General features: G+C 42.7%; 1 long non-coding RNA gene across 5 annotated transcripts in view; it reads left to right on the top strand.

Moving 5' to 3' along the window:
* LOC137160337 (uncharacterized) overlaps positions 1 to 19,968 on the top strand; it is a 65,364-nt gene that overhangs the window by 34,202 nt on the left and 11,194 nt on the right. For 4 of the 5 annotated variants that reach the window (XR_010921848.1, XR_010921847.1, XR_010921851.1 and 1 more), the window contains 2 exons: positions 8,051 to 8,134; positions 8,864 to 9,007. This is a non-coding gene — a long non-coding RNA (uncharacterized lncRNA). Of the gene's footprint in view, positions 1 to 8,050; positions 8,135 to 8,863; positions 9,008 to 19,968 lie in introns of those variants that run through there. The other variant, XR_010921849.1, reaches the window with a different exon arrangement.

The raw sequence follows: 19,968 nt of genomic DNA, 5'->3' as shown, positions 1-19,968 counted from the left end.
TGGCTAGTAATCAAGGAGGTTTGTATTAGATGGTGGGGGACTAACTTGATAGGGACATTTAAATATTATGTTCTGTCAAGCAAAAAACACTAAGATGCCTCTGTGAATTAGCTGAATGGAGAATTTGATTGCAAGTATGCAATTAATTCCAATTAGATGCACTTTTCAGTATTCACCTTGAAAAGGTTGCTTGAGACAGAAACTTGTGTACTATAAACAGAAACTACATTAACTGTGAGATGTGACTGAGGTTGACAATTATACGTCATTAAGGTCCAGCAAAGCATTTAAGCAGATCCTTACTTTAAGCATAGAAGTAGTCATGCAGTGTGGCCTGGTAGATAGAACACTGGTCTAGAACTCAGGAGATCTAGGGCAATTAAACCCTTTTATGGAGTAAGATGACTGGAGACAATAGACACTTCTCCCAAAGACAATTGGCCACATGGCAAATCCAGAGCAGGGCTAAGTCATGTGGTCTGAGGGGTTTCCCTGGGATTGACTGCAAATGGGGGGGCTAGGGCATTGATTGGTTGCAGCTATGTGTGTGTGAGAGGCAGGAAGCCAGGAGAGGAGAAAGACAGCAGACCGGGAGAGATGTAGTTGTGGGCATGGCCATGTGAGGGAGCAGAAACAGCTTCTTGGGCACAGAACTGACAGGAGAGGTGAGTATGGAACCTGTGAGCAAGGAAATGGTCTGATGCTGTTTGTCCCTCTACTATGTTCAGGGAATCAGGACTTTGTGCACATTCTTTGTAAACAAACAGGATTGCACCAAAGAAATACCTGATTCGTTTAATTAATATTTCCTCCTAATGGAAACAACCTGGCAAAGACCTAAGTAGTGGCTAACCAATCAGGCCAAAGAGGTGACCATACTAATGGAGATGGTGTAGACTTCAAGGGTGGAGGATGCTCCCTTTTTGGACCCACTTCTTTCTGGGACATGCAACCTGGATGCTGAGCTGAAAGAGAGTGTTGGCTTTGGTGATATGGGTCGTATAAAGAGTCTTCTACCATGTGAGATCATCGGGTTTCTACCTTCTATTATAAGTTAAGTGCTATTCTACCAGTGCTTTCTGTGGCTGGGTTAGACCTGTTGAATTTTGCTTCCTTATTATTCTGATATTTTTTCTTCCATGTAAAACTGCCAATATGATATTTTTCATGTAAGCTGGGGCTGCTCTAAGTATAGGCATACTAGACAGCTGCCTAGGGCAACAGTTCTGCTTAGGGTCAGCTGGGTCAAACCTGGCTGACTGCCACAACACCATGAGCCTGGTTGCAACACCACCCACTAAAATTTGGCTCAGCCACCCTCCCTCCCATCATGACAGAGGGTGTCCAGATCAAACCTGAGTGAGCGATCTTGCAAGCTGGTGCTCGGCTCCCTTAATTACTGAATTATCTGAAGGCTTGCCTTGCCCTCCTGGAAAGTCTGATACACCATCCACAGTGGGGCACTGCCTACATTGAGAACCTCTGTACTAGGAGATAGGAGGGGGCAGCGGCACACTGAAGTTGTGCCTAGGGCAACAGATTATCTTGAACAGTCTCTTCATTGAAGGTTACCTGCAATGGGTACAGAGCTGCCAGCTGGGGCGGTAACTGAGCAGTGCATGGAGAGAGAAGTGAACTTGGGTCTCAGGAGAGACAGAAGTAGTTAACTAATCACTACAAGGTATTGGAGAAGATTTCAATCTTTGTCCCCAAATAATGCAAGGGATATGGTGGGGGCAGAGTGAGCTAAATATTCCTGAAGGTACTTTTTTAATTTTTGTATATATATATTGTGACAGGGTTAGACCTGATGGCTACAGGAGGGTAGTAGAGGGGGTCTATATTAGCCCCAGAATGAGCAAATCCCTATTCTCTGGGTGATCCAGATGGGGCTACTCTAGGGCAATTAGGCCAATTAAGCCAGCTGAGGCCAATCAAGGAGCTTGCCCCCAGTAGTTAAAAGCCTCCCTGTCAGGCAGGCAGGGGCAGCTGGAAGGGAGTTAGGAGAGGGAGCAGAGCGGAGCGGAGCTGCTACAGGATTTGGAGCAACCACTGCCACATAGTACGGCCCCAAAGGTACCAGAGACGATTGGGGGGGGGGTACCTGTCTGGCTGTGGCCGGGGACCCAAGACACAGGCCTGAGGGAGAACCCCTCCCCACCCAGTTCTGGGAAGCAGACGGCGAGCAGTGGGGCCAAGGAGAGGCGACCCAGGGAAGGAGTAAGTCACGGACGTTTGAAGACTACTCCACACAGGGTCCCTGGGTCGGGGCCCGGGGCAGAGGGCGGGACCGGGCCCCCCCCTGCTCCCCCTCCCGGCGCGCCGTGGTCGTGGCCGAAGAGGGCACCGTACCCATGAGAGGGCTAAACCAGCCGCCCGCGCCACAAAATATATATATATATATATAATAACAAATTTTAACCTATAACAATTAAAACAAAGGTTTATTTACGGAAACATGGTAAGAGTAGGTGTCCTCTTTCCAGGCATGTCTTCCCAAGGAAATAACATTCTGGGCTAAATTCTGCCTTCATTAGAACTCACTGAACTCCATCGTTTTTATTCCTTTGAGCTCAGATTTACTCGAGTTGAATCTGTAACAAGGAGGAAGGATTCTCCTGCCGACCCACCCTCTTAGCAGGTAGTGGAGCCATTCAGAGAGCTGCGTGTTAATTACTGCTGTCTGACTGGACAGCTTGTTAGACTCAACTCCCAATAGAAGGCAGCTAGGTGTAGCTCTCTGGAGAAAGGAAACTAGGGTCTGGTCAGGTTCTTACCTCCTTTATCGCCTTGTCTATTCATATTATAAACTTTTCAGGCAGGGACTGTCTCTTACTGGGGAGAGGAGTCTTTACCACCCTGTAGGTGAGAATGTAGCCCTGACTTCCTGTGTTTATTTGTCAGAGGAAAAGTTTGCCACCATTGCTTATTCTTTTCAGGATTAAATAAAGCACCAGCTCAGTAATCCACAGAGTCTTATGTTCTCTTTTACAACAGTATGATTAACATTCAATCTTTGTTTACATTAAATCTTTGAAGCTTTGTTTTACTTTTGGTTGCTGTAGGCACCTCTTCTCCAAGAGCATCAATGTTCTTAATTGGCAAAAAGTCGCCTGGGGATTACATCTGGAATTGCTCTCATTCAAAAACCAAATGAGTTCTTAACTTTTCAATTCTCACGTAAGAGTGCATAAGGTCTTCTGGAGATACAGAGAATCTTCTTTATGAAATGTGTTTTAGACTCTTGCAGGTTTTAAGAACAATGTTTTATTTCTGAGGCTGAACTTGCTTGATACATTTATGTCGCTCTTTAATATGTTGAGCCCAATGCTCATTAACTTCACTGGAGCTATGCTGATTTACACAAGTGAAGATCTGGCCCAATGTTTTTAGGTGCAATACTTGTGGAAACAGTACCTCATACATTTGATTAGGTACTGTTCTTTCAACCTTTTAGTGCTCAGTTAGCTTTCCAGTGTTTTCTTAAATTTTTATCTATTCTGCTACATTTGATTTTAATATCTGAGAGCTTGTCTCATGCCCACAGCTTACTTTAAATTGTCTTTACATGATATAATTTAACCTGAGTGATCATCCACCATGTTTAATGACAGGAATATTTTTGGCGGCTATGCCTGGGCCAGAAAGTCAGTTCAGTATGAGATATTTTTTCTGAATCTTGTAAAAATGGAACTAGATTAACTGTGGTTAAAAAGAAGTTTAATATGCATGCCTTTCTCTAACCCAGGGACTATACTTTTCTCTCTGTTATTAATAGAAGTACAGGTCTGTGAAAAAGTTACTTAAAGGAAAACAGTGATGTATTGCTTAAGGGATGTTATTTCTGGAAGTTCCACAATCCTAGACTAGGATATTTTCACAACTGATTACTGTGTTTTTGGCCTTAATCCAGCGAAGCACTTAAGCATGTGCTGAACTTTAAGCTTGTGAATAGTCCCATTGATTTGCTTATAGTTACAGATATGCTTAAGTGCTCTGTTGGATCCATGCCTTCATTGCATTTTTCACTTTTAAGGACAACTTCTACCATTGTTTAGGCAGTTAGACACCGGTGGGCAAAATAAGCAAAGTGAATTTACACTGGCCAGAAGAACCCCCTGGAGAATTCCCCCTGTGCAGGAGGAATCTCTGAGTCCAGTGCAAAGCTGCACCCCTTGGTGGCAGGAGGCAGAGAGAGGGGCATAGTGGGAGTAGGGGGAAGCAGGAAGTGAGTCAGGTAAGGAGAAAGGGTGTGTCCAAGGATGAGAGGGGAGGGGAAATGGAGTAAATCTCTGCCATGACTGATGCTCTGATATCAGCAGGTGACTTCCATCAGCAGCCTTAGCTAACGCTGTCTCCCCTACAGCTTTAGCTCATGCTGGGGTTGGGCGGCTGAGACTCAGAGAGCTTTAATCCGCTCCCTGTCAGCCTCATCTCCACCGTACCTGAGCTCTGTCCAGGAGCAGTGGAGAACTGAGCCCTGTGACATTTAGACAGAGCTGGGAGTAGGGGGATGTGCAGCTGCAACACCCCAGACTGATCTTGGAGCAGGATTGTAACTCAAAGAAGTACGTTGCCTTACTTGAGATTTCCCAGTATGCAAGGGCAGTGCCCAGGCTTTAGAATGGTTTATCCTGTTTCCTCAGGCTCACCTGGCGTGTGATCCGTTTCACAGTACGATGGGGCTGGGGCTTGGTCTCCATACAAATGTCTTGTATGAGAAAGCATACTTGTCCCCAGGAGACTCTGTAAAGCGCAAAAGGGCCTGGTTCTCATTTGCAAAAGGGTCCTTTCATATTGTTCCGGCAGAGCAAAGGGACCTTAAACAGGTATACTTGAATAACTTGCACCTAATTTAGAGCTCTTTAGGTGAGCAGAAAAGTGTAAAAGGAACTTAAGGTACATGAAAATTAAGCCCAAAAGAATTTATATGATGCCTATGATGCTATTTAATAGCATAATACGTACGTTTTCCTAGAAAAACAAAAGCAGGCACACTGTAGTTCACGAATGTTGCTGCTTCTATCCATAATCTACATATACTTTATGTGCTTCTGCTGCTGCTCAGCAGTGCTATCTTAATAATGTATATCCCGAAGGTTATTAACAGCACCAAGAAGCTAAGCTTAGCCCACCCAAAAATGTTGTAAAATATTAATTACTACTGCATCCTAATCTGGATGGTCCTTTATATAACTGAAAGTACTGCGAGCTGGATACACTCATTAAAATCTCTATAGAACAGTATCCTTGGCCTCGAGACTTAACTCTTGAGATGAGCTCAACACAGCCCTTGGGAGATGTATATAACTCTTAATACGGGGGCACAATAAATCTAATCAGAGTGCAATAACATAAAGAATCACTTCTGATCCGAAAACCTTACATGAGATTTCCTCCCCACTATTTTATGCTAGTTTTATACTGATTATTAGTTGTCTTCCTGATAAGCATCAATTGTGACATTACCCTTACATAAATAAAGTCAGTAACCTCTGATTCTAAAGTCTATTGAAGCATTATAGTAAACAATTTTACTTGTACACTCATATTCCCTGCTTATGTAACAATAATTTTGTATTTCAGTAGCACTTATAAACTCCAATGAACATTAAGGCCCCTTTGTGCCTGGCGCTGTACAAACATCGCAAGAAAGAGACTTTACCTTTGGGAGCTTGTACTCTAGTCTAAATAGACAGTGGTGGGAGAAAGGAATGAAACACAGAAACAGACATTTGTAACAGAGACAAATTAAGTAACTTGCCAAACAGGAAGTGTATGGCAGAGACAGGAATTGAACACGGACCTTTTGACAAGCAGTCTACTGTTTCATCCACAAGAGCATCCTTCCTCCTCTTCTTAAATGTGGTTCTGAATCTGTGCTAAATTTAAATTAAAAAAGGAAAGGATATTTCTATTAAACTGATTTTCATTGCTTTGAACTTTCAAGGACTTTGGGGATCTTTGCATTTCCTTACTATTTATTATTCATATTTGTTGTTCGGTTTTTTTATGACTTTACGTTGGTATCACTTTAAGCTTTGGAGCCTTGGGCTACTTGTAGCCAAGTTCTTTCAGGCTCTTTAAAAAAGATGAATACTTTTCTAACTGTTCTTGTCAAAGGCAATGCTGCTTTTCGATGGTGGTTTTTATCCACCATATTCAAAGCAGACAGACTGATTTTCAGAGGTGCTAGACACGGTTCCCATTCGCTTTGGCGGGTGTCATGGGAGCTCACCCCTCTCAAAATCAGAACCACAGTTCATTTGTTTCTCTTCGGTCTTTTAAATATTATTTTTATCTGTTGATGTCGGTGAAGTGACCAGGAATACCACTGTTCCGTGTCTGAGTGACAATGAAGTCTGCATAACTCAGCAAGATGATCTTGTCCATCAGGAATGGTTTGTTCCATTGAAATCTGACTCTCATGTAGATCCTGATTGCAGAAGTGAAAATCTTGCTTTCCTATCAGAAGGCTAAATCTTGTCTCAATGTGATGGACTGTGTCAAATATGCTCTGACGTACACTAAGTAAGCAATAATACTCTCCAGGGCATGCCTCCAGCACCTGAGAAGCGAGGCTATATCACAAGAAACATACCCTGAAGAATACTATTCTGTTTGAAAAATGAGGGATATTTTTGTTTTTTGTTTTGTTTTGTTTTGTTTTTTTCTCTCCAAAACAAAAACGAATCTTCGCTTGGTGTTAATCAGCAAAGCTCCTATGTAATCAATAATACTATGCTGGTTTACACCAGCTGAGGGTCTCTTTCTTTTGTTTCATTATATGTGTTAGTATGGGAGAAATGTTCTGGACTGTCAATGCTGGAAACTCAGCTCCTGTATCTTTCTGCAAAATAGAAAAGGAATAGTGAATAGCTGCCATACAAGTTTCTTTGTACCATCCATCAATGAGCTTCAGCTGTGTTCTGAAGTGATCACTTCCAACTGTGAGAATAGTCCAGATTAAATGAGACTAGAATTGGGGGCCTGATTTTGAAATTTAGTTAGTTGAAGTTAAGCATCTAAATCTATGTTTAGGTGCCTGAATCTCTCTTTAAGACACGATTCAGCAATGCACTTGTGCCTAAGTACAAAGTTAAGCATGTACTTAAGGTATCTAGGTGTCTAAAAATGCAGGCAGGCACCTAGTGGGATTTTCAAAAGCACCTAAACAGATTGATGTCAATGGGAGTTAGGCACCTAACTTGCTTAGGAGCATTTGTAAATGCCGCTAGGTCCCTGTCTGCATGTTTAGATGCCTAAATACCCTTGAAAATCTGGTCCCAAATGCCTAACTCAAGAGTGAATTGTCAGAAACATGTACGTAAAGACTAGGATTTTTGAAGGCGCATAAGGAGTTAGATGCCCAAGTCTCACTGAGTTTCAGGTGGATTGTGGAACCTAATTCCCTGAGGCTCAGGCACATAGCATTGAGTGACCCAGCTTGACAAAGGGCCCTCATTCCTAGAAATGTTTGTTGAGACCGACAGTATTGGTGTCCATTAAGTTCATTTATTCAGACACTCATCAGCAAGGAAACAGACTAAACCCACGAAGCCATTGCACAAAGAATAAGGCAGACTTCCGAATACCTGCCAGATCATAAATATTGGATAGAATTTTCAAATCTGCCTAAGTGACTTAGGAGTCTACAAGTGACTGCCCCTTTAAGGGTAGTGAGAACGAGTGATCAGTTAACACCTGTTATGTGACATCACCCTTTAAGTTCTGGAACTTTTTGGAGTGGATGAAGACTGAAGGAAGACAGAGCTAGGTGTAGGGAGAGAAGAAGATTGCTCCAAGGGAATAGTTAGTTTGGGGTAACTGTTTGGCTATTTATCTGTGCCAAAGTTCATAGGCCTCAAGTCTTATGCTAACTGCTCAAGCTAATGTCTTACAGGATACTAGCCTGTAGGTTCCTTGCCTTATGGCTGAATATAATAATATTGATAAACTTGATCTAATAAAGACAAGGCCGTGAATATAATGAAGACAAGCTAGCCCCATAGGCTACAAGACTGTGTATCTATTCTGTCTTTTCCCTCAGAACAAGAGAGACACCAGCATGAGAAGGTCTGCCTAAAACTAATGTAACTGAGATCAGGAGTAGGTCCACGTTTCTGACCCTCAGGTATATACCCAAAGCTTCTTTTGGCTGCAGTGGGAGATGCATGTGTGTTTATGTGAAGACAAAACTCAAGCTCTTGGATATTAATACACAAAAATGGTTGTTGTGAAACAGTTTAAGTTGCTAAATACATAATACACTCGAGGACAGAGCAAAGGAAGGAAAAGTTCAGCCATGCATGTAACCCTGTACTTCCTCACCCATAGACACACACGTTACCATTTCTACAACTATCATACACCACAGACCTTAACTTTTAAGGACATCAGCCTTCCAGCACCCCTTTTACCTAATTAACCCCTCCAAATGCAATAGATTACACCATTACTTCCCTTCTGTACACCCCCATGGCACCCTTCTCATCATTATTAGTTATGGATGTTTGCAGTAGTTTGAGCAGCTGTACTCAGGATTAGGCATAGTACTCAAAGCTACTTCTACCTCAGGAAACCTATTAATTTCAAGTTGATAATGTCCCTTTAATGGTAACATTTTGTACTTTTATTGTATCTTTCATTCGAGGATCTCAAAGTGGTTGAAAAACATTCACTTGCGAAACCTTACCACAACCCCGTAAGGGAGGAAAGCTTTTACGTCAGCAGAGCAACAATTCCTTCATATAAAAGAGTAGTTAGTTTAAAACTATTTTGTAAATATTTTCTGTAAATAAATTAACAACATGAGTCGAATATTTTTTCCTCAAAAGCCAATGAATGTTTTTCCATCTTCTAGGTATGTTTTACAACCTACTGAGCTGTTGACTACATTCTTTACATATATCCTGTTTTTTCAAAAAAGGTGTAGAAAATTCTGTTTTGGAACTGCATCATCATCATAAAAAGTTTTATGCATGGAAATAAAAAGTATCTTTAAGAGGCCCTTTTGCAATCAAAATCTGTTCTTAGGATCTTTGCTGTACTTTCCACATTGAAGTTTTTTGTTGAGGGGGAAAAAAAAAAGCTCCCAATGATGTAATAAGGAATTTAAAATGAGATGTATGTATCATTCATGTTTAGGAAAATCATCTTCATTGAAGGTTGCCTGCAGCTTTCACTTCGAGCAATGCACTAATGTGATCTAAAAGGAGTGTCTTAATTATGGTAATTATAGGATTTAAATTTCATTAAATAAAATATCGAGGCTATTTAAACTCAGAGTTTTGGAGGATTATAGTGTTTGACAACACTATGAAAGATTTAAGTGAGTAGTTTAACTGCCAGAATTGGTTTGTGTTTTGCCCTCATTACTCAGCATGAAAAACATGTTTTAAGTGGAATCTGCAGCCCACTTTCAAATGTCAATCCAAATATGTCTATTCACAAGTGGAGAAATTAGCACGGGGCATGGTGCTTTAATGACAGACATCAAACAAGAGCAACTCATTGGTTTAGGCATAAGTATTTTCACTTCATCTTGCAGCCTATTCATGATTTTCTGTGTGTTTTGTTTAGAAGGGAAAAAAAAAGGACTCTTTTCTGATGGGCTCGGTGGTGGCTTAAGCTCACTAATGTCAGAGACAGAAATACAAGACAATGTCCTGCTTGAAGAGACTGATTCTGTTCCTATTTAAGTCAAATAGCCATTGATTTTAGTGGGATCAAGACGGGGCCCTGGGGACTAGATATTGGGCTTTCCATTTCCTCCAGCCATCGTAAGGGGGATCTTCAGGGAGTGTACCACAAGTGTAATGGCTCTGCACCTCCTGCTTCATATTCCCTGCTAGAAGAGTGTTTGTCAGGGTGCAAGTGGGGGAAACAAAGTGTGATCAGAATCCCCCTGCACTTCAGTAATCCGCATGTACTGGAATGGTTTCTTGCTTCCTTCAGGGAGCAATTCACCTGCGGAGGGGGGAGTTAGAGCTCTGCCTTTCCACTGAGGCCCATGGTGCAAGGCCAACACACTGCGAGGAGCAGCCTGAGCCCTGTAAAGGATAGTGTTGAATGTGCACCCCCCGATGCACTGAGCAGCCATGCAAAGGACTGAGCTCTCCTCATTCTTCCACCAGGCAGTGCGGTTCCACATAGCCCACTACGCAGAGCCTTGTACAAATTGTAAACTCTTGCCCTAGCGTTCAAATCATTGTCTCATACCTCAACCCAGACTCATCATTAAATCCTCACCTCCTTCACCATTGGATAGGAGATGTTGTTATGCGATGGCACTTGTGTAGCAAAGGCTTTATTCTTACTGCTCGTCTGTCCTTGATTTCATTGAAGTGCAACAGATTCTGGCCCATTTTACAGCACGCTCAGTGGAATGAAAATAAAATGGAACCTAACAGTCTGAGGCTATGTCTACATTGATGGCGGCAAAGTCTCCACCATCAGATCGACTTATCTGGATCGACTGAGAGGTCAGTGAAGACCCACTCAATCTATCCAGAAGTTGACGTACTAAAACTACCTCCTCAAGTGGCGTAGCACTGTGTCAACGGGAACTGTGTTCCCATCTGCGCAGTGCAGTGAAGATGGTGCGCAGAAGAGAAGCACAGCAGTTGACAGGAGTTACGCAAGTTCTTTGCGTGCTTTGTGTAACTCCCATCGACTGCCACCGAATCGCTGAGGTAAGTGTAGACCAAGCCTGATTCTCCTCATACTTACACCAGTGTACAGCAGGATCACCTCCACGGAAGTCCGTGAAGAAACATTAGTGTAAAACCACTGTATGTGAGTTCAGAATTAGGATCTGAACTTCAAATAATTCTCCATTTTCCTCTTCAGAATAATACTCAGCACTGAAATCACTGCATGCCTCAGGGGGTGTTCTTTCATCACATCAGTCACCCAGCACCACTAGATATATCCACAGAAGATGTAATAGCATATCTGATCTTTGACTGAGGTATTTAAGATCTGCTCATCTTTTCTGAGAGGGACTCAAAAAGTGGGCTTAACACTTACCTGCAGGTCACTTTGCAAACACCAAGTCTCACAACTGTCCTGCAAGTGTATTACAGTAAGTATTTCTCTATTCTATGTTCGGATTAACTTTCAGCTAAGTATATGATCAAAAAAGGTGGAGAAAATAAGTCACCCCTTCAAGAAAAGTCCAACAGAATTGAATAAGGATGAAGCCAATAGTTTCCTATAGAAATTGCACGCACAAAGCCCCCCCCCCCACACCCCCAAAAATCTATAGAATTTCACAGAATTATCTCTTTTTCTATAGGTTTCTTTGAACCCTCCTAAAACATTCTATAGCAGGGATATAATTCTCTGTTAATTCTATACAATAGTTTAAAAAAAAATCTACAGAATAGAGACCATTTTCTATTTAATTCTATTGAACATTTCCTTAATGGACCTCGCACAGGAAGAAAGAAAGGAGAGAGATCCTATGGGGTATATAGATGAATAGAAGAAATGGAAAGAATTTTTCTCAGCACAGGAGAGGGCAAAAACTTTCATCATACGGCAGTGCAGAATTGCTTATACATGTCTGTGAATAGAGATTCTGGGCCACATCCTCAGCTGGTGTATATTGGCATAGTTCCTTTTACTTCGATGGAGCAATGCCAGTTTTTATCAGCTGATGATGGGGCCCCATATTTTGTCTGAAATATTTGAGTTTGTTTGTTCACCATCCTCTCCAGAACTACCAGTTCATACAGGCTAGGTTTTTCACAAGAATGTAAACATCTCATGCCCACTGAATTTCAATGGGATTTGGCTTGCTAAATCCCTAAGGCTTATTTGAAAATCTTAGACATGATTCGTTGCACCAGTCCTCTGGGTGTGGGGATGGATATCAATGTTCCTCAACACCACCTTATTAGCAAGAGGGTTGTTACAGAAGGGAAATGGTTCATGAGAATCTGTGAGCTTCCAGGATTGCTCCCAAAGAAAACAACTATGATGTGGGTAGGTGAATGTCCCCTAGATGGTGAGAAGTGTTCTGATACTGACTGTTCACCTCAATGCATCAATGACTGAGCAGTCCAACAACATGTTGGTGCCAGAAGTTCCTCTTTCCAGATGATCGTCACATACAGCAGGCCTTTCCCTTGCATTTCACCACCTTCCTGCTCTTTCTGCTCTGTCACTGTGCATTACAGTGGGTTTCATCTGTCTCACACCAGAGGTACGCACTTTGTTTACCTGTTCTCCCAGATTGGCCCTTCAGTGGTTATTACTCCAATAACAGCTGAAGTCCAAAACTATTTTAAAGAAAGTGTAGAAAATGGAGAGACAGTCAAAGTAAATCCAAGGTAAGCAATATAAATTATTGCTTAATTTTAGTCTGGGAAACAGCCATGATAGATAGGGTAAAATCTTGCAGACCTTTTAAAGAAGTATTTTCCAATCCCCTTTAAAGGAAACAATACAAATAAATTATTTAAAATCCTCTGATTTCAATAATCTGCAGAAAACCTAGTTCCTCTCCAAGTATAAAACAGCACTTCACTTATGCCAGAGTCTTAGCAGAACAGAAAAAGCTAATGATGGAAAGGCTTTTGTGAGTGGTATGGAAATAATGAGGCTTTCACCTGCCTGTTTGAATTCAGACCTGGACAGTAGTCTGATGGCTGTTCACTGACCTGTGTGAAGTGAGCTGGTGGCTCTGTTCAGTTTCCAGGTGTCAACATCAGAACTGCGAGAGTTCTGTGACACCTTAAAGATTAACAAATGTATTTGGGCATAAGGTTTCGTGGGCAGAAACATGCATCCGACGACGTGGGTTTCTGCCCAAGAAAGCTTATGCCCACATACATTTCTTAGTCTTTAAGGTGCCACAGAACTCTTGCTCTTTTGCTAAACACAGACTAACATGGATACCCCTCTGGAAAACATCACAACTGGAACTAATCACAACTTGCCTTCTTTACTGGGAGACATTAGTGGCAGGCTGAACACCGAAACCCACGACTGGATGGTCATGGAAACTCCCATCTCACCAAAGGAAGCTGTTTTGTGAAGAATTTTGACATTAGTTTTTTCAAGATGAAAAAAATCAAAATGTTCAGTTCCAAAAATGTCAAACCAGGACATTTTGACATTGTTGATTTCCCCTGCCCCTCTTCCCCCCCCCCCCCTTTTTTTTTGTATCAAAACTTTGAAATCAGCCTGAAATTATGAAAAGGTTTGACTTTTGCCACGCTGCATTCTTTGACAGAAAATGGTTTTTCTGACCAGCTCTGTCTCCAAGTTAGATTTGAACTGAATTAGTAGGGCTGTGTGGGCAAGTACTTATGCTATCCCAAGTTCTGTGGATAAACAGATGGCTTCAGTTTCCTGTTCCATCAATCAGACACTTTAGTGAACAATAAAATTAGACACACCAAATTTACATTAATTTTAGTAGGAAGTGGCCATATAATCCTTTAGGCAAATTTAAAAATCTCAGCCTGAAGCTTCATCTGCCCTCTGTGTAACTATGGAATGTCCTTCTGCTTCCACCGGTTCTTTACACTCTGGCTACAAGAATAATCCAAGCAAAAATGGGTACAAAACTTTGAAGCAGAACTGAAGTGATTTACTAGGCAAACATATGTACGTCCTCCTTTACATTTAATCTTAATTGCACAAAGATATTCTGCAACAACCAAAACTATGGTTTGGGTTCATTGGGAAAAGAAAATTCCCACCCTCCCATGAGTAGCACTTTTGGGATTATTTCCTTGAGAAATGATTAGGTGGGGGAAAAAAATCATTACCCAAATACTAGTCACAAAACTAAAAAACTACTTTTGGGCAGGAGCGCCTCTGCCTCATCTCATTTAGAGAAACAATCTATGGCTGTCGGTTATATTAATAAACTATATGAATGTTTGGAAATCAAATTCCTTAATGCCCGCATGACCCAAATTATACATCAGTTTGGAGACCAAAACCAAACCCTGTGGCAGTAAAATGAGAAGATTGCTCTGGTTCCAGGCCTGGAATCCATCTTCTCTTCCTGAGTTAATTAAAGAGCTGGACTAGAAGACAAGAAGTAACTGATCTGCTGCTGGTGCATATGCTGCTGGTGAATGTGTTTCTTCAGGTAAAAAGTAGGTGTGCAAGTGCTAAATTCTAGCCTCATTTACATCCAGATCTGACTGTTGCCTACGTATAAATGAGGACAAATTTTGGCGAAAAGAGTACAAGCATTTCGTACATACTGCTAGTCTGCAAACTTTCTGCTATATTTGAATCTTGGCACTCGATGTTGGTTTGGAAGTCCTTTTATTAACTTTCCTTATGGTTGGTGCTTTATTTTTCAGAAGAAGAAATGTACAGTATTTTGATAAATTCTTGGCTTCCATTCCAATATTTCCATACTGGGAGAAACAGATCTTTTGGATAAATCACCATGAATGAAATCTTAACCCTATAGAAGGCAATGGGAATTTTGCCATTAACTGCAGTGGGGACAGGATTTTATCCCATTTACCCACTCACCAAAAACAGGTTTGTGACAGGGTGCTGGGTGGATGCAGGCTGAGTCAGCCCCCTGCCACTGGAGCCCTAATTGAGGGAAATTGGGGCCGGCTCAGTAAAGCTGCACGGAGTAGGCCAATGAGGAGCAGCTGCCGGGTTTGTTAGCAAGCCACTATAAAGGCTCACAGGAAGAAAGCGCAAGGGCAAACAGCCAGAAAACAACCCACACGAGCACGTGAAGATATCCCCCAACCTAATGCCAGACCAAAGGCAAGGTGACCGAGATGGTCAATCAAAATTGAGATGTGTTCTCAATAAAGCTGGGTCGAACAACAGAGGCCTATCATCACGAACCCTGGGGCCAACATAACAATAAGACACTACAGAGTCCCAGAGGCAAAATGGGAGGAAATCAAGGCCAAGGTAAATAAAATGTTGGAACTGGGAGTCATTGAAGTATCCCACAGCCAGTGGTCCAGCCCGATTGTGCTAGTGCCTAAATCCAATGGCACCACGAAGTTTTGTAATGACTTTCGCCACCTGAACAAGATTTCCAAATTAGATGCATACCCTATATCACGGATAGATGAATTAGTTGACCTATTGGGCAAGGCCCGATTCCTGACCACCCTGTGTTTGACAAAAGGGTATTGGCAGATTCCCCTAGCCAAAGAAACAAAAGAAAAGACTGCCTTTTCCACGCCTGAGGGTCTATTCCAGGACTCTGTCCTCCCCTTCCGACTACCTGGGGCCCCAGCCACCTTTCAGTGCCTTATGGACAAGTTGTTGCGCGCCCATGCCAGCTATGCTATTGCATACCTGAACGACATGATTATCCATACTCCAGACTGGGAAACCCACCTGGGAAAGGTGGAAGCAGTACTGAATACCCTTAGGTGGGCCAGTCTTACAACAAATCCAGCCAACTATCAGAAGCTAAATAACTCGGATATATCGTGGAAACAGGTGTAGTGAAGCCCCAAGTGAATAAGCTGGAGACCATCCAAAACTGGCCCTGACCAAACTGGAAGAAACCGGTCCGAGCATTCCACGGCATTGTGGGGTATTATCAGAGATTCATCCCCCATTTTGCCACCAAAGCAAGTCCCCTGATGGACTTCATAAAGGCTTGGGTCCCTGAAATGGTGAAATGAAACAAGAAGACAGAGGAGGCCTGCACAGACCTATGGACTGTCCTCTGCAGTAACCACGGACTTGTGGCCCCGGACTTTACAAAGGAATTTATACTACAGACGGATGCATCTGAGATAGGATTGGGGGCAATCCTATCACAGATGGTGGGAGAAGATCTATACCCCATTCTCTACCTCAGCAGAAAGCTCCTTCGGAGGGAACAGAAATATGCAGTGGTGGAGAAGGAGTGCCTTGCTGTCAAGTGGGCCACAGAAATTCTCAGGTATTATCTGCTAGGCTGAAAATTTACTTGCTTGACTGATTACGCCCCCTTCCAGTGGATGCAGCGGAACAAAGAGGAGAATGCAAGGGTAACCGCAAGGGTGACCAGGTGGTTCCTGTCCCTCCAACCATTCCAATTTGCCATCCAACGCAGGACCAGGAGCCGCCACGGCAGTGCGGATGGCCTGTCATGGGTGCACTGTCTTGCGACCCAAGTTGCCCAACCCCCTGGTGTTGAGCAGGGGGGAGGGATATGTGACAGGGTCAGACTAGCTGGCTACCGGAGAGTGCTAGAAGGCCAATATATCAACCCCAAGCTCAGCAAGTCTCTTTTCCCCTGTTGGCTGAGCAGGGGTTACTCCAGGTTAATTAATACACCTGGAGCCAATCAAGGCCTCGCCCAGGATTTGTTAAAAGCTTTCCCTCCAGAGAAAGGGTGTGGCTAGAGTTGTGAGAGTGAGGCGAGCTACTAGAGTGTGTGTGGCCAGGCAAGAAACTATCAGAAACCAGGAGGGTTTAGGAGAAGGAGCAGAACGCTGGCAGAAGAGAACCCAGCAGGTACAAAAACTGAGGGAGGGAAAAACCGTGCCTCAAGATGGCAAAGGACCTTTCCCAGGCTAGGAGGCCTGAGGGAAAAGACCCTGCCAGAAGAGGAAGATAGAACTGGACATTTGGTTTGGCACTACCACACCCAGTGGGGCTGTCAGAGGTCAAAAGCCTCCCCTGGCAGGGACCCTGTCTGAGTAGGGTCCAGATATTAAGTCAAGGGGCATGGGGCATAGGGTCCCTGGGTTGGGGCCTGGACTTGAGGGTGAGAACAGGCCCCCCTCCATCATCTACTAGCCATTACTGGAGGGGCAAGAGCCCCAGTGAAGAAGCAAGGGACTGTGAGAACCAGAGACAGGACGGGGACCCAGCAGGGAGTGGCCATTTTAGAGAGGCTGTATTACCCTCCACCACAACTAGAGGGTGGAAGAACACTAAGGGGTGAAGCAGTACTCTGACCTACCGCTAGAAGGAAGCGCTGGACCCACCGAGGTAGAGGAAGAGCTTTGTCACAAAGGTTATTTTTTTTTCTTTTTAAATGGCATCTGAACACTTATCTATGCAAAATTTTAACTGTATTGCACCAGGTCAATGAACTGTACTGTTCGTTACATACACTATAGAGAGCCTTTATTATTATAGTCATCAAACAGATCTTTCTATCCTGTCAGTGGTATATAATTATTTAGACAAGCAGTACTTCTTCTACAAGGTTGTTATGGATGGGGTAAATCAAAGCTAAATGGGGCCTGGAGCCTTCAAAATGGAACGGGGCCTCTTCAGAGGCTTTTCTTCCAACCACACCTTTCCACAGAGAGACTTTTCATTCCACTCCCGCACATGCCTTCCAAATTACACAGCTGAACCAAGCAGATAAAGGCACCTTACCAGGCAGGCAGTCACAGAATTTCCTTCTGTCTCACTGTTGAATCTGGATCCTCTCCAAAGTTGGGGCTTGGAGCCTAAGAATGCTGGGACCCTGCCTAAGGGTGTAATTATGCTACCTTCACTCATGTTGAATAGTACCTTACTCCGCAAGCAGTCGTCAGTGAAATCAATGGGGACTGCTTCTGAAGTAAGTGAGTGAGTAAGGATATTAGGATTGGTCCCATAGCTACACACGACAGTCGAAGAAATGGAGAGCGTCATGGTGGTGGAATTGCATGTGATTCTGTCATTCTGGGGCTGTGTAATTTCATGCTCTGACAAATGCTTCACTTCTCTTGACTGGTGACAAATAAACAAAAATGAAGAAAAAGTCCTTATGCCCTTCAATGTACTGGTTTATGTGATTTTTCCAGTGCCCCAAAGTCTCTTCTCCCCCTAGTTAGTCACACACAAGATAAGAGGAAAGAGTCAGGAGAAGGAGCACTTAAAAGTGCTCTGTTGGGGCTCAATGCACACTTTCCCTTCCCTCTCATCTTCCTTTTTCAGACTGGCTCTCGGGGGGAAAAAAGCACTTAAAATAAACTCTTGGCATTGAACCCAGGTCCCACTTGTCTCTCAGCCTTCTAATGCTCAAGACAAAAAGCACTTAAAAGGGCTCTTTTGGGACTCCATTCATGCTTCCTCTTCTCTTCCTCTTTCTATACACAAGGAAGTAAAGGTGCTTAAAAGGGATTTTTGATGCACAGCTCATGCTTTTTCTGTCTATTTCTCCTCTTCTTCCTTCATCTGAATGGATTTCCAAGACTCTTCACCCTCACAAAACAAATTACACTGAGTATGATATCATGATGGGGATCTTGAACTGAATGTTGCCTAGTGGTTTCCATTGCTGTGTTGATTGCTGCACAGGGGCGATATGAATTTTGCAGTGACCTGATGAAGCAGTTGTTGCAGATTATTTTTTACATTTCCTTCCTACAGCAAGAAAATATAAACAAATTATCAGGCGACTTGGTATTTATACTCGCTCTTCATCATGAGCCTAATCAGTGACAATGAATTAATTCAATCTTGTTGGATTGGTGAGACTTGTTTGTTTGTTTTTGTATTGTTTTATGGAAGTTAAAAGTTGGAGCGTATACAGCAGCAGTGCCAAGACTGTGGCCTGCAGAAGCCAGCAGAGCATTGATAGTTGGTAGGTCACATGATGCTAGCTATTATTGAATCCAGTTGTTTCCAGCGGGATTTAAGCTCTTCATTACAAATGAGAGGATGGGTTCTTGTAAAAACAGCTGGAAATGAAGAAGAATAGCCTAGCTATCTCTACTTAGGATTACTGGGGGATAAGAGGAAGAGGAGAGGAAAAAGGAGTTGCCATCAGGAATCAGAGCAATCAGTGGGTCTAGAACTCACAGTCATAATCATAAGAGGACTATTTAGGGGAGAAGGGGAGGGAGTTCAACCAGGCATGTCCATGGAGAAGTTAAAAAGAGGATTAGAGTTGGTCAAAATGTTTTCATCAATGCATATTTTGACAACAAATGATTTTTCTATCGAACATTTTCACAGAAAATTTTCATTCTGCTCAAAATTTTCCATTTTTTTTAAAGAATATTTTTTCTGGGATTTCAATTTAAAATTTGTTGTTTTTCTCCTTTTTTACTTTTTGCCCCTGTTCTGTAGGAAAAACAGAAGGAAGGAGGCAGAAAATGAAAACTAAGCATTTTTCAGGTTTTGTTTTGTTGAAAAAGAAGCCACAAATATTTCCATAAAACATTTCAAACCAAAGATTTTATTTTTATTCATTTGAAAGTTTTCACAGAAAACACAGAGCATTTTCTGACCAGTTCTAAAGAACACCATGGGCTGGGCAGCATTTCTAGGGGATCAAATGAGAAGGGAACTATGTGCTAGGGAAGCATGTTCAGGGGAAGAAGAAGGCAGAGAAGCATGTGCAATGGGAGAAAGAGGATTAATTCATCTTGGTCCATTTCTATTATCTACCACCTTCAGTATGCATTTCAGTACACTATCCAATACTGTGTAACAAACCACCCTCTTTGGCATAGAACCAAGGATGTTCAGCACCAAAATCACCAGCCTCTGTGACTTCAGCTAAAGGGTAACTCTGGGCTGGTAGTAAAGGTAGGCTTTTATCTTCCACATGGATCAGACATTATAGAGGGACACAGCATACTTTGCCAGTTTGTTACAATTTCAAGGAACATTGCTGCCAAAGTCATAAATCCTTACCTTACACAAATCTCTTGGGTGTTATTGAACACTCTTAGGTACATACATCCAAGTAGAACACATCTGCTGTGTTGCAGAATGTACCAGATGCATCCCAACATTCTATTACTAGCAGTGGAATATTTGGGCTTGACTCAATTCCCACTGAAGTCACAATAAAAAGACTCCCATTGACATCAGTGGGAGCTGGACCAGATTCTTACTGAGGACGGAAGCACAGCAGCTCTGGCACCACACCAAAAGCATGCGTGTTAAGAATTGTGCATGTCCGAGGGAGAGTAATTTGTTTGTACGCTGTTGGAAAGTGGTTTAAAAACTTGGCTATAATAGTGAAGATGGGGAGAGTGACTAGGTTTTTCTGGCCAGTAAAATATC

This window comes from Emydura macquarii, unplaced genomic scaffold (genome assembly GCF_026122565.2).
Source record: "Emydura macquarii macquarii isolate MOO-44397 ecotype Brisbane River unplaced genomic scaffold, CSIRO-AGI_Emac_v2 contig_2199, whole genome shotgun sequence".
Classification (NCBI taxonomy): Eukaryota; Metazoa; Chordata; order Testudines; family Chelidae; genus Emydura; species Emydura macquarii.
This window is presented reverse-complemented; position numbering and strand designations above follow the sequence as displayed.